This window comes from Palaemon carinicauda, chromosome 26 (assembly GCF_036898095.1).
Source record: "Palaemon carinicauda isolate YSFRI2023 chromosome 26, ASM3689809v2, whole genome shotgun sequence".
Classification (NCBI taxonomy): Eukaryota; Metazoa; Arthropoda; class Malacostraca; order Decapoda; family Palaemonidae; genus Palaemon; species Palaemon carinicauda.
Window position 1 is genome coordinate 88549839 of NC_090750.1, and position 13204 is coordinate 88563042.

Below are 13204 nucleotides of genomic sequence, written 5' to 3' on the forward strand. Positions count from 1 at the left end.
ATTTTGAAAATTTGAAGTATTCCGTGGTGTTATTTGATAATCAGTTGGTTAATATGTTTTTCTTGGTAATTTTAGCCTTCTGGAGTTTGGTGCTCATGTAATTCATCATCGAAAGGGATATTTTTGTACATCTTTTCACACAATCCTCTTGAAGAAAGTATTCCTTTTATATTGGGTACAGTTAGTTGTTGATATGTAGACCTTATTTAGAAAAATTTACCTACGCCATTGCATTTATCTATCCTTTTTCCTTATTACCATTTCAATGAGGAGATTTTACGGTAGTTTCGGTCATTTCCTATATCTTTCACATCACTTTGAACACTCACCATATTTGAGCTAGGCCTAACAGTTATTTAATTTTGCTTTAGACATTTTCTTATGAGTTATTTGTTGATTTTCTTCAGTCTTCAAGTCCCCTGGTTCTGTATTCCATGTGAAACTCGAGCAATTAACTCTCACTGATCTTTCCGACTATGAATAATAAATTTCAGACAGCTTTTACGTTGAGAAAAATAATGATCTAGGTTGCTATTGAAATGTGTCACTTAAAATTGATTTTACGTCAACATCAGTATTAAAAGAGTGAGGGGAAACAATGCAAGTAGAAAAAGAAAACCTGTTTACCTAAAACTAATTTTCGTGCTTTAGGAATTTGCTCAATTAGTATACAACTCGTATTAATTGAATCATAGCAACCAGGCTTACATGAGTCTTTTTATAGTTTATATGACTTATGTTTTTTATGTTAATAGTTTATATAGGACATATCTGTTTTGACGCTGTTACTGTTTTTAGAATGATACATAGTTAATTTATTCTCATCATTTATTTATTTCCTTGTTTCCTTTCCTCACTGGGCTATTTTTCCCAGTTGGAGCCCTTGGGCTTATAGCATCTTGCTTTTCCAACTAGGGTTGTAGCTTGGCTGGTAATAATAATAATAATAATAATAATAATAATAATAATAATAATAATAATAATAAATAAAGACCAAACAATGACATCAATTGTTTAGAGCATGGAAGAGATCACATACTTCGGGAACGATTGCTACAACCTGAACAGTATCCTCACCTTTTTTCCTTCATTATGACAAAATGGGTTTACGGATATTTTAGTATCAGAGTACCACTGCCACCAACCCCTTCCTCTGATTTAAGTAATTTTAGAACAGTAAAAAAAAAAGTTATAACTATCTGTTTTTAATTTGGTCTCTGGCAAATCCCTTCTGGGTGTGTTTTTGGGTTCAACTATTTGACTCAGAAGTGTCTTACTTTGATAATGCAAATTGATATGCGAAATGACACCGACATGGGGTTAACATGCTTTATTACTTACAGTATTAATTACATTAAGGCACAATAAATAGTGTTGGACTGTTCGAATACAAAAAGAAATGCAATAACCTGACCAGGGTATCTCGACATTACTTAGCCATATTTTGAAAGTTTTGTTAGGTTAGTATGCAAACGTGCAGAGATATAACCTGGTGACCAAGTAGGTTAATCTTCCCTTGATAGAAATATCAAATACCTTAAGCCAGTTTTCTTTTAAATTGTTGGACTAAAGCCCCTCTCACATGAGCGGCGCGCAGATACTTACCACTTTCGCGGTATAGGTAAAGATACCAGTGTAAATGAAGTCATAGACAAGGAAACCACGGGCAAACCGAGGTGCACATAGCCTCTGCTCGGGCGTTTGGTCCAAGCCTTAAGTTTGTCAGGCTATGTCTACTGCCTGCCTTGGTGAACAATCACTAACTTAACTATCTAGACCGGCTGTCTTTAAAACTACCAGATAGTAGATTTGGCCAATCTTTACCAGAACTTTGGCCGTTTAATCTATTAGCACTTTCAAAGCGAGAGAAATACTGTACAGGGTGAAATCAGCGCTCCCGCCCAGCAGTTGTCATTCCCCTTAGTATGGAAGGGGCTCGACTCTTTAGTTATGGAGACCTACAACTTAATTCTAGTTAACTTTCAAACTCTGCAAGTTCTCAGGTTAAATTAGATTAGGCTTGAGAGACATCCTCTTTGAAGGGTTTCACACCAATTCTGTTGACAGTTCTGGTAAGAGATAAATCATAAGAGCCTCCACTTGCTTGGCGGGCATGTAATCAGCCACTCTTAAATTGTGTAAATCTTTCTCAGAGCCTTTTAGGTCCTTTTGACAAGCACTCTCGCACATTCAAGTTGGCTTTCCTATTCTGAAGGCATACTCCGTAATCTTCTACCCGATAATCTACCTGGTAAAATTTTGCAGGTTTATAACCCTTCCTATATTCAAGATTCTCAAATTATAACTCTTTTAAACTGACAATTTTCTTAAACTAACATTTTCTCAATTCTTAAGATACCGACAAGTTGACTAGTCACCCAAAACAGAAGATAAAAATATGGCGATATATACCTGATCATTTTATGTACTTTTCTAAAAGAACTATCTTTAAGCAATACTTCTCTAGGTCAGACAATGCGCTATTTATCTCTACCTCTACAACTGTAGAAGTTCTTGCCAACGGAGTTTAGTAATTAGGCAGTTTGACTAGCAAGGGCATTTATTTTGGTTGGTATCACGCAAGGCTAACTCTGAATTATAAATTTTTATTTAACTTTAAGCCATCTGTGCTAAATTTTCTGAAAGTCATCTCGACGGTGGGAAACTAATCTTAAAATATTCCCTCCTTTCCAAGAAATCCTGATGCATTTCCTGCAAGTCTATTTTTACCTGGTGTTGTTCATCTTTTCAAACTCCCAAAAAGTTCTTCCGCTGAAGTGCAGGCTTCCAGGAATATTTTTTTAGCCTTAATGGAGTTTGCTTCCTAAATATTTCGTTCTGAATTTTCAAAATTTCTCTATTGCATATATCAGCTACAATGCCATCGTCATTACACAAGCGAACTCATATTTGCACATTACAAAGATAATCCATATAAATATAATTCGTATATATAGTATACAATACATGCATATATGTTCATGTGAAAACTCATGTTTATAATGAAATCATTAAATTACCAATAATTTTAAGATATCTACATCTACAGATGTCACAAGCACTTTTAGTGACTGTTGCAAATTTGCCGTTAAAAAAAAAAAAAAAAAAATCCACACTTAATGTTGACAGGCATTTACAGTTTAAAAAACAGACATAATGCCATTAAGCAGTGATATTTCAGTCACCAACTCTAAAATCTATAGCTAAGTAGAGTAAAAATTACGGTGGCCTGTATTTAACAGAAATACGGCTGAAATTTTATTTTACGAAGAAAGATTAAAATTAAAGGTTTCTTAACTGTTAGTTTATATTATATCACAGGACGATCATGATCGGTCTGAAGAAAAAGCTTCAACACTTGTCAGGTTCTAATACTCAAGAGGAAATATTACGGTAAATAGCTAAATAAGATAAGTTATGAAATATATTTAAGAACATTCACCTCTCACCTCAATTCATAGCCAATATTAAATTACAGTTCATGAATTTAGGGTAACTAAATAAAAAGAACTTCACAAAAATCAAAATTACCAGAAAAATTTTACAAACAAAGCAAGATATTGAAGCATAATAAAAATATTGTTAAAGACAAATCCAAGGAAATTTTATTAATCTTAAGATTAAAAAAAAGTCATCCAGATATATATATCAAAGATAACACAACTTAGTGTAACCCTCTTATCTGCGTACACCTTATGACTTTCATAAACATTCCTCTGCCTCACAAAACCCAATGTCCAGTGACCCATTGACTCGCAACGAGGTTATTCCATTGTAGCACAAAAAGCCACAGAGTCGAACTCCATCTTCAAGGAAACTACACAATCTAGTCGGGTGTACTCCACGCAGGGTCTAATAATCTCATCAGTGGCAGGTTGTGCAAGAAGATATCACGCATTGCAGCATCACTAAGAACTCCTCCACTTCGACCTCGTTACGATATTACCTTCGGAAACAATGAAATAGATTAGGAACACACAGTTTCAGTTTAATACACTAATAATTCCACTTAATAGATTATTATTTAACCCTTTTAGGAAAATAATCTTTTACTATGACCTCGTTACCATATTACCTTCGGCGACAAAGGAATAGGTTATGAATACATACAGGCAATTTTACTTAACACATTGATTATTCTACTTAAAGGAAATTATTATTTAGCCCTTTCTTAGGAAAATAAGATTAAAACAAATTAAATGTGAAAATTAACTTAAAAAATTAACCCTTTTTGTACTAACCAAGTTCAACTACTAAGGTAGTAGGCACAAAAATTATCCTAGCCATTCGTTATTCAAAAGTTGAATTTAAACTGGTAACAACGCTCACCTTTCAGTGTGTTCACGTTCTGTGTTAAGTAGGTAAAGTTTCCAAAATAAGTAAATTTTCATAAGATCAGCAGTAAACTTCTGGACTCTCCATACTATAGTAAGACATTCAACTGCACCGTTTCTCGGGCCAGCATTTCTAAGACTTCCATAAGAAACAGGACACTAAAATGCATTAGTTTCTTTTAAAAAGTAACTGCTAGTCCGGTTTTATCCTTCTCATTAGTACCTGGAAAACAAGGAAATTGAAATTAACTTCCAATACCTGTACACAACTTCCTGCTAAATCAACAATTTGTCGCAGTCTGGCTAAATAAAAAAAAATTGGTAAAGTCTTAAGAGCAACCGTTCCAACAAGTTTGTAATAGTTCACCACAACTAAGCAAGACTGTTCCATTAGAATCAAATGAACAAGTCTTCATAATTTTCCTTACGACATTCCATAATATTCTTAAACGTTTAACCTAGATATAAATTAGGGAATCCGCTCACCTTTTAGTGGTTTTGGAGACTAAAACTGAAACCTTATGCACAAACATATCTTTTAACGAGAGGCTCTAACCCTGCAATCCAGAGCTTCTGTTGAAAATCTAACAAACCTATAAAGCAAAACTTTTAATTTTTTTGGCTACTTTGCAGCTAGCTAAAATAAGTAGCTAAAATCCTTGAAGATTAAGCATCAATGTACTCTATAATTTCATCAAAATAAGGAATAGAAGGCCCTTTCAATTAAACTTGAATTATAGTCTTAAGTGTATTTGAAGATACATCATTGTAATTTCAACTTGTCAAATTTCATAGTTTTGAGATTCTTTACGTCAATGTAGTCGGGTTTCGACAAAATCGGGAATAGAAGGAACTTTCATTCAAACATACCAGGTTATTGAAAAGTGTATTAAAATGTTATTTTTATTAGTAAAATAAATTTTTGAATATACTTACCCGATAATCATGTAGCTGTCAACTCCGTTGCCCGACAGAATTCTACGGAGGGATACGCCAGCTATCACAATACTAGAAGGGGGTGTACTCACCAGCGCCACCTGTGGCCAGGTACTATAGTACTTCTTGTTGACACCTCCTCAATTTTTCCTCGGTCCACTGGTTCTCTATGGGGAGGAAGGGAGGGTCAATTAAATCATGATTATCGGGTAAGTATATTCAAAAATTTATTTTACTAATAAAAATAACATTTTTCAATATTAAACTTACCCGATAATCATGTAGCTGATTCACACCCAGGGGGGTGGGTGAAAACCAGTGTACAAGATTAAAGGATAGCTAAGTATCCCATATTTCATATAACAGTTATCTCAAATAACAATGAAATAATAAGTACCTGGTAAGGAAGTCGACTTGAACCGTTACTCTGCCTCTTTTTTAAGTTAGTCTTCCTTACTGAGCGCAGCGTTCCTCTTGGAGGCTGAATCAACTCAAAGGTGCTAAAGTATATAGGGCTGCAACCCCTACTAAAGGACCTCTACACAACCTCTAACCCAGGCGCTTCTCAAGAATGAATTGACCACCCGCCAAATCAAAAGGATGCGGAAGGCTTCTTAGCCTACCGTAACAACCATAAAAACAACAATAAAAGTATTCAAGAGAAAGGTTAAAAAAGGTTATGGGATTAAGGGAATGTAGTGGCTGAGCCCTCACCTACTACTGCACTCGCTGCTACGAATGGTCCCAGGGTGTAGCAGTTCTCGTAAAGAGACTGGACATCTTTAAGATAAAATGATGCAAACACTGACTTGCTCCTCCAATAGGTTGCATCCATTATGCTCTGCAGAGAACGGTTTTTATTAAAGGCCATCGAAGTAGCTACGGCTCTTACTTCGTGGGTCCTTACCTTCAGCAAAGCAAGGTCTTCCTCCTTTAAGTGAGAATGGGCTTCTCTAATCAGAAGCCTTATATAATACGAAACCCCGTTCTTGGACATGGGCCTCGAAGGTTTCTTGATGGCACACCATAAGGCTTCTGACTGTCCTCGAATAGGTTTTGACCTATTAAGATAATATTTGAGAGCTCTGACAGGGCAAAGAACTCTCTCTAGCTCGTTACCTACCATGTTGGAGAGGCTAGGTATTTCAAACGATCTAGGCCAAGGACGCGAAGGAAGTTCATTCTTAGCTAAGAATCCGAGCTGTAAAGAACATGTTGCAGATTCGGTCGTGAAACCAATGTTCTTGCTGAAGGCATGAACCTCACTGACTCTTTTAGCTGTTGCAAGGCAGACGAGAAAAAGAGTCTTGAGGGTAAGGTCCTTGAAGGAAGCTGACTGGAGAGGTTCGAACCTAGGTGACATAAGGAACCTTAAGACTACGTCTAGGTTCCAGCCTGGAGTGGGTAGACGACGCTCTTTAGAAGTCTCAAAAGACTTAAGGATGTCTTGAAGGTCCTTGTTGGAAGAAAGGTCCAAACCTCTGTGGCGGAGAACTGAAGCCAACATACTCCTGTACCCTTTAATCGTAGGGGCTGAAAGGGATCTCTCATTCCTAAGATGTAATAGGAAGTCAGCTATTTGGGTCACAGAGGTATTGGTAGAGGATACTGCATTGGCTCTACACCAGCTCCGGAAGACTTCCCACTTAGATTGGTAGACTCTACGAGTGGAAACCCTCCTTGCTCTGGCAATCGCACTGGCTGCCTCCTTCGAAAAGCCTCTAGCTCTAGCGAATCTTTCGACAGTCTGAAGGCAGTCAGCCGAAGAGCGTGGAGGTTTGGGTGCAACCTGTCTACGTGAGGTTGACGTAGAAGGTCCACTCTTAGAGGGAGAGTCCTGGGGACGTCGACCAGCCATTGAAGTACCTCTGTGAACCATTCTCTTGCAGGCCAAAGGGGAGCAACCAGCGTCAGCCGTGTCCCTTCGTGCGAGATGAACTTCTGAAGGACTTTGTTTATTATCTTGGAACGGTGGAAATGCGTAAAGGTCGAGATGGGACCAGTTCAGCAGAAAAGCATCCACATGAACTGCTGCTGGGTCTGGAACTGGGGAACAGTACAACGGAAGTCTCTTGGTCATGGAGGTGGCAAACAGATCTATGGTAGGCTGACCCCACAAGGTCCAAAGTCTGTTGCACACGCTCTTGTGGAGGGTCCATTCCGTGGGAATGAGCTGATCCCTTCTGCTTAGGCGATCTGCTGAGACATTCATGTTGCCCTGAATGAACCTCGTGACTAAAGTGAGGTTTTGACTTCTTGACCAAATGAGGAGGTCCCTTGCGATCTCGTATAGGCTCCTCGAATGGGTCCCTCCTTGCTTGGAGATGTAAGCCAAGGCTGTGGTGTTGTCGGAGTTCACCTCCACCACCTTGCCTAGCAGGAGGGACTTGAAGTTCAACAGGGCTAAATGAACTGCTAGTAGCTCCTTGCAGTTGATGTGGAGCGTTCCCTGTTCCTCGTTCCACGTTCCCGAGCACTCCTGTCCGTTCAAGGTCGCGCCCCAGCCCGAGTCCGATGCATCCGAGAAGAGATGAAGATTGGGGGTCTGAATGGCCAACGATAGTCCCTCCCTGAGAAGGAGATTGGTCTTCCACCACAAGAGAGTGGTCTTCATCTCTTTGGTGACAGGGATAGAGACTGCTTCGAGAGTCAAACCCTTGTCCCAATGAGCTGCAAGATGGAATTGAAGAGGGCGGAGGTGGAGTCTCCCCAGCTCGACGAACAGGGCCAGCGATGAAAGGGTCCCTGTGAGACTCATCCACTGTCTCACCGAGCAACTGCTCCTCTTCAGCATGCTCATGATGCAATCTAGGGCTTGGCTTATCCTTGGGGCCGATGGAAAAGCCCGAAAATCCTGACTCCGAATCTCCATTCCCAGGTACACAATGGATTGGGAGGGAATGAGCTGAGACTTTTCTAGGTTGACTAACAGACCCAGTTCTTTGATTAAGTCCAAAGTCCAGTTGAGACTCTCCAGACAGCGACGACTCGTGGAGGCTCTCAACAGCCAGTCGTCTAAGTAAAGGGAGGCTCTGATGTCCGATAAGTGGAGGAATTTTGCTATATTCCTCATCAGATGCGTAAACACCATAGGAGCTGTGCTTAGGCCAAAACACAGGGCTTGGAATTGGTACACAACCTTACCAAAAACGAATCTCAGGAAAGGTTGGGAGTCTGGATGAATAGGAACGTGAAAGTAGGCATCTTTCAGGTCCAACGAGACCATCCAGTCCTCCTGCCTGACCGCTGCTAGGACCGACTTCGTCGTCTCCATCGTGAACGTCTGCTTGGTGACATACGCATTGAGCGCGCCGACGTCCAGCACCGGTCTCCAACCTCCTGTCTTCTTGGCCACCAGAAAGAGACGGTTGTAGAAGCCCGGGGATTGATGGTCCCGGACTATAACCACTGCCTTCTTCTGTAAAAGGAGCGACACCTCCTGGTGCAACGCTAGCCTCTTGTCCTTTTCTTTGTAGTTGGGAGAGAGGTTGATGGGAGATGTGGTCAGAGGGGGTTTGCGGCAGAATGGTATCCTGTAACCCTCCCTCAGCCAACTGACAGACTGGGCGTCTGCACCTCTCTTTTCCCAGGCTTGCCAGAAGATCTTGAGTCTGGCTCCTACTGCTGTCTGGAGATGAGGAGAGTCAGTTTTTTCCTTTAGAAGCCTTGGAACCTTTCCTAGACTTGCTCCTGGAAGAGTCTGGACGGGAGCTTCCTCGGCTGGGGGCTCTACCACGAAAGGGCGGAATAAACCTCGTAGCAGGAGTATCAGCCACTGGGGTGCGATAAGTCCTGGGGACTGAGGTAGCAACCTTAGTCTTACGAGCCGATGAGGCCACAAGATCATGGGTGTCCTTTTGTATCAGGGCCACAGACAAGTCCTTAACAAGCTCTTCGGGAAAAAGGAACTTCGAGAGCGGAGCGAAAAGGAGTTGAGACCTTTGACAAGGTGTGATGCTGGAGGAAAGGAAGGTACAAAGCTGCTCCCTTTTCTTAAGAACCCCTGACACAAACATCGATGCAAGCTCGCCAGATCCATCCCTAATGGCCTTATCCATGCAGGACATTAAGAGCATGGCAGAATCCTTGTCCCCTGCTCTTGCTAAGGGCCCCCAAGCACCAGTCTAGGAAATTGAACATCTCAAATGCTCTAAAAACACCCTTCAGGAAGTGATCAAGGTCTGAGAAGGTCCAGCAAACCTTAGAGCGCCTCATTGCTGTTCTACGAGGAGAGTCTACCAGACTTGAGAAGTCAGCCTGGGCAGAGGCAGGTACTCCCAAGCCTGGTTCCTCTCCTGTGGCATACCAAACGCCCGCTTTAGAAGTGAGCTTAGTCGGAGGAAACATAAACGAAGTCTTTCCAAGTTGTTGCTTAGACTGCAACCACTCCCCTAAAATCCTTAACGCTCTCTTAGAGGACCTTGCTAAGACGAGCTAAGTATATGTAGACTTAGCTGGCTGCATGCCCAGCGAAAACTCAGATGGCGGAGAGCGGGGGATAGCAGAGACAAAGTGGTCTGGGTATACCTCTCTAAAAAGAGCCAAGACCTTACGAAAGTCAATAGGAGGCGGAGAAGACTTGGATTCATCCACGTCTGATGAGGGATCCAGGTGTGCAGCCTCATCATCAGAAACCTCATCACCAGAGTGTAGCGAAGAGATAGGTAGGGTATGCTGAACAGCAGAATCAGCACGAGCTGGAACAAAAATACTTGTGGTTTCCTCCTCAAGACTCTGTTGAGGGAACACCTGAGGCTCAGGCTGCAAAGGCTGATCAAAAGAAGTAGCAGAAGGTAGGCGCATGTGTGGAGGAGGCTGACTCCTGGCATGAGTGTCTGAACTCAAGAGTTGCGCTTGCTGTGCGGTAGGTGGATGCGCAGTAGCAGGTTCCTGAGGAACGAGTTGAGGTTCCTGAGGTGTGAGCTGTGAGTGATGAGGTAGTGGCTGCGCAGAACGCAGTAATTGTCTCGCGAGTTGAGGTTCCTGAGGCGCAAGGCTAAGGTGTTGAGGTGCTTGCCTTGAGGAGGGTTGAGCTCGCTGCAGCGAGAGCTGAGGAGTCTGACTCATGGATGGGAGAGGTTGTTGTACCTCAAGAGAGTGTTGCCTCACTGGTGGAACTGCAAGTGGAAGCGGAGGAAGTAAGGTATAAGCTTCCTGTTCCCATTGCTGAGGTTGCCTTAAGGAAGGCGGAGGGAGCTGCACACCACTGGAAACAGTCAACTCAGAGCGTGGTAAGGTATCCTGAGGAGCCTCAACATCGTACGCCTGGCAGGCAGTACTGCGGTTAGGCGGAGCGATCGCAGGAGGAGGTGTAACCTTCTCAGCCTGACACTCACACATCAAGACCGCAAGTTGTGACTGCATGGACTGCAGTAGAGTCAACTTGGGGTCGGCAGACACTAAGGTCTGCTGAGGTAAAGCCTTAACAGCAGAGATCTGTTGCGGCAGCACCTTACTCCTCTTAGGAGGAGTGCATTCAACTGATGACTGCGGCGAGTCAGAGCTGATCCAATGACTGCAGCCAGGTTGAGCTCTTGAGGTCTGACTCTGCGTTTGAGTGGTCTTGAGACCTGAGTCCAACGTTTCTTCCCTGACAATTCTTCAGCAGACTAGTAAAAGACGGGCTCAATCGTCTGCAGGTGGGAGTGACTGTCTCTGGAAGACACGCCCGCAACCACCGAGGATACTTCTGTGCGCCGATCAAGGCCTGCCGAACCCTTTTGCCCTTTGACATTGCTTCTCCCCTGGGCTTGGGAGCTTGCAAGAGGTCCCGGACTGGGAGGACGACTGGCACGCACAGAAGTACCCTCACGCACCACACTGACACTGACACTAGCACTTGGCACTGCACTGACACTAGCACTCGTCACAGCACTGGCACTAATACCACCCACTGCACTCTTGACCTTAAGTTCCTTGACTTCGGCCATAAGAGACTTATGATCACTAACCACTGACTCTACTTTGTCACCTAAAGCCTGAATGGCACGCAAAACAACAGACATATCAGGTTGAGGGCAAATAGTAGGTTCGGGGGTAGCCACTACAGGGGGAGGAAAAGGTAGGGGATCATGAGGTGAGGAAAAAAGTGAAGAGCGAGAAGAACTCCTCCTAACTCTCTCTCTCTCTAACTTGGTTGAATACTTAAGAAATCGGACAAAATCAAGTTCCGAAAGTCCGGCGCATTCCTCACATCGATCTTCTAACTGACAGGGCCTTTCCCTACAGTCAGAACAAGCGGTGTGAGGATCTACCGAGGCCTTCGGAATACGCCTATTACAAGACCTACATCGTCTATGGGGAGGGGCTTGTGAAATGTCAGACATCTTGAATCAAAAGAGTTAGCCAAGTGGGGATTCCAAATCAAGCAAAAGATCGTTAACCGTTAATCAGGACTAAATAATAGCTATCTAAGCTAATATAGAAGTTTTCCAGTAAAGCGACAGCCGAAATCTGAGAGAAATACTTCACCAAAAGCCGTGAAAATACTCCAAGATCATAAGCGTATCCCAGAACGTCTTGCCGGAAGCACGACAGAGGAAAAATTGAGGAGGTGTCAACAAGAAGTACTATAGTACCTGGCCACAGGTGGCGCTGGTGAGTACACCCCCTTCTAGTATTGTGATAGCTGGCGTATCCCTCCGTAGAATTCTGTCGGGCAACGGAGTTGAAAGCTACATGATTATCGGGTAAGTTTAATATTGAAAAAGATAAATTGCAGTAATGTCACCAAATTTCAGTTATAAAGATTCTTTACGTACATAAAATATTTCGAGAGCTATTCCTTTTCTTAAAAGCTCATATTCCTGTTCCTTTACCAGCTTTTCAAGTTCCTATTCCCGTGTCCAAGGTCACAGAGACCCCTGTTCATAGCAGCCAAAATCTCCTAGTTCTTATCCTCGCAACCCAGTTGTCTACCAAGAGAATAGAGTCGGTAAGCGAGAACAGTTATATTAGGCTAAACAAAATCGAAGCAATATGAAGTTCATATTTGCACTACACAAGACATCACTTTCACTTTTAAAAACTTTCAGCAAAGACAATCTTTATACAAGTTAAAGTCTCTTATAAACAGTTTTAATAAATCCTGCCATGGTCGACATTTGTCACAAACACTTCGCTGTAGTCTAGGAACTGAACTAATCAGGATCTTAAGTAAAATATTTCAAAAGAAGTCACATTCCCTGGCGATTCTGCTACACGAAAATCCCACACAAATCTACAACACTAAAACAATACAAACTATGCACCAGAAACTCCCCTCCCCCAGAAAAAACTATACTAACACTTAATTCAGTGGAAGTTTTGTATATCAATGTATACACCCCATAACCTTGTCGGGCATTACATAAGACAACAACAACCAATGTCCATTTACCTGCAATGAAGTAATGTCACTAACAAGACACAAGGCGTCATAAGGGTGACAGTGCCCAACTCGAGCTTCGAGGAAACGGTATAAGGTAATCAGTTGAACTTCACGTAGAATCCAATAAATCTAAAGTGGTAAGTTATATAAGCAGGTCTCTCGCATAGCAGCACAAATCCAGAACTGACTCCTTTACGTCCAGCTTGTTACGACATTACCTTTGGCAGCAAAAAAAAAAAAAAATAAATAAATAGGTTAGAAACAGGTAAACAGGCAGTGTAAACAGTTTAAACAACGAATATACATATATAATAGTTATTCTACTTAACAGCAAATTATATTGTTTAACCCTATCTTAAGAAAACAAGAATGTTAAAACCAAAATAAATTGCAAATGTAATGTGACAGAAGCAGCAAGTAGGGTCTACATTTATAACAGTTCTTAAACTTAACAGCAAATGATATTGTCTAACCCTTTATTAGGAAAATAAGAGTGTTAAAACAAAAATAAATTGCAAATGTAATGTGACAGAAGCAGCAAGTAGGGTCTGCATTTATAATAGTT

The 13204-nt window shown here is 41.8% G+C and overlaps 1 long non-coding RNA gene across 3 annotated transcripts; it reads right to left on the bottom strand.

The window, feature by feature from the left end:
* Window positions 1-1318: 1318 nt before the first annotated feature.
* On the bottom strand, window positions 1319-12811 carry LOC137620265 (uncharacterized). Of its 3 annotated transcripts, XR_011040034.1 has the most exons (4): window positions 12649-12811; window positions 12032-12184; window positions 4330-4557; window positions 1319-3946 (listed from the first exon to the last, which is right to left on the bottom strand). It is a non-coding gene; the product is annotated as an uncharacterized lncRNA (long non-coding RNA). The 3 variants fall into 3 exon arrangements; XR_011040033.1 differs by lacking the exon at window positions 12032-12184; XR_011040035.1 differs by lacking the exons at window positions 12032-12184; window positions 12649-12811 and adding an exon at window positions 12557-12647.
* Between the last annotated feature and the right edge of the window lie 393 nt (window positions 12812-13204).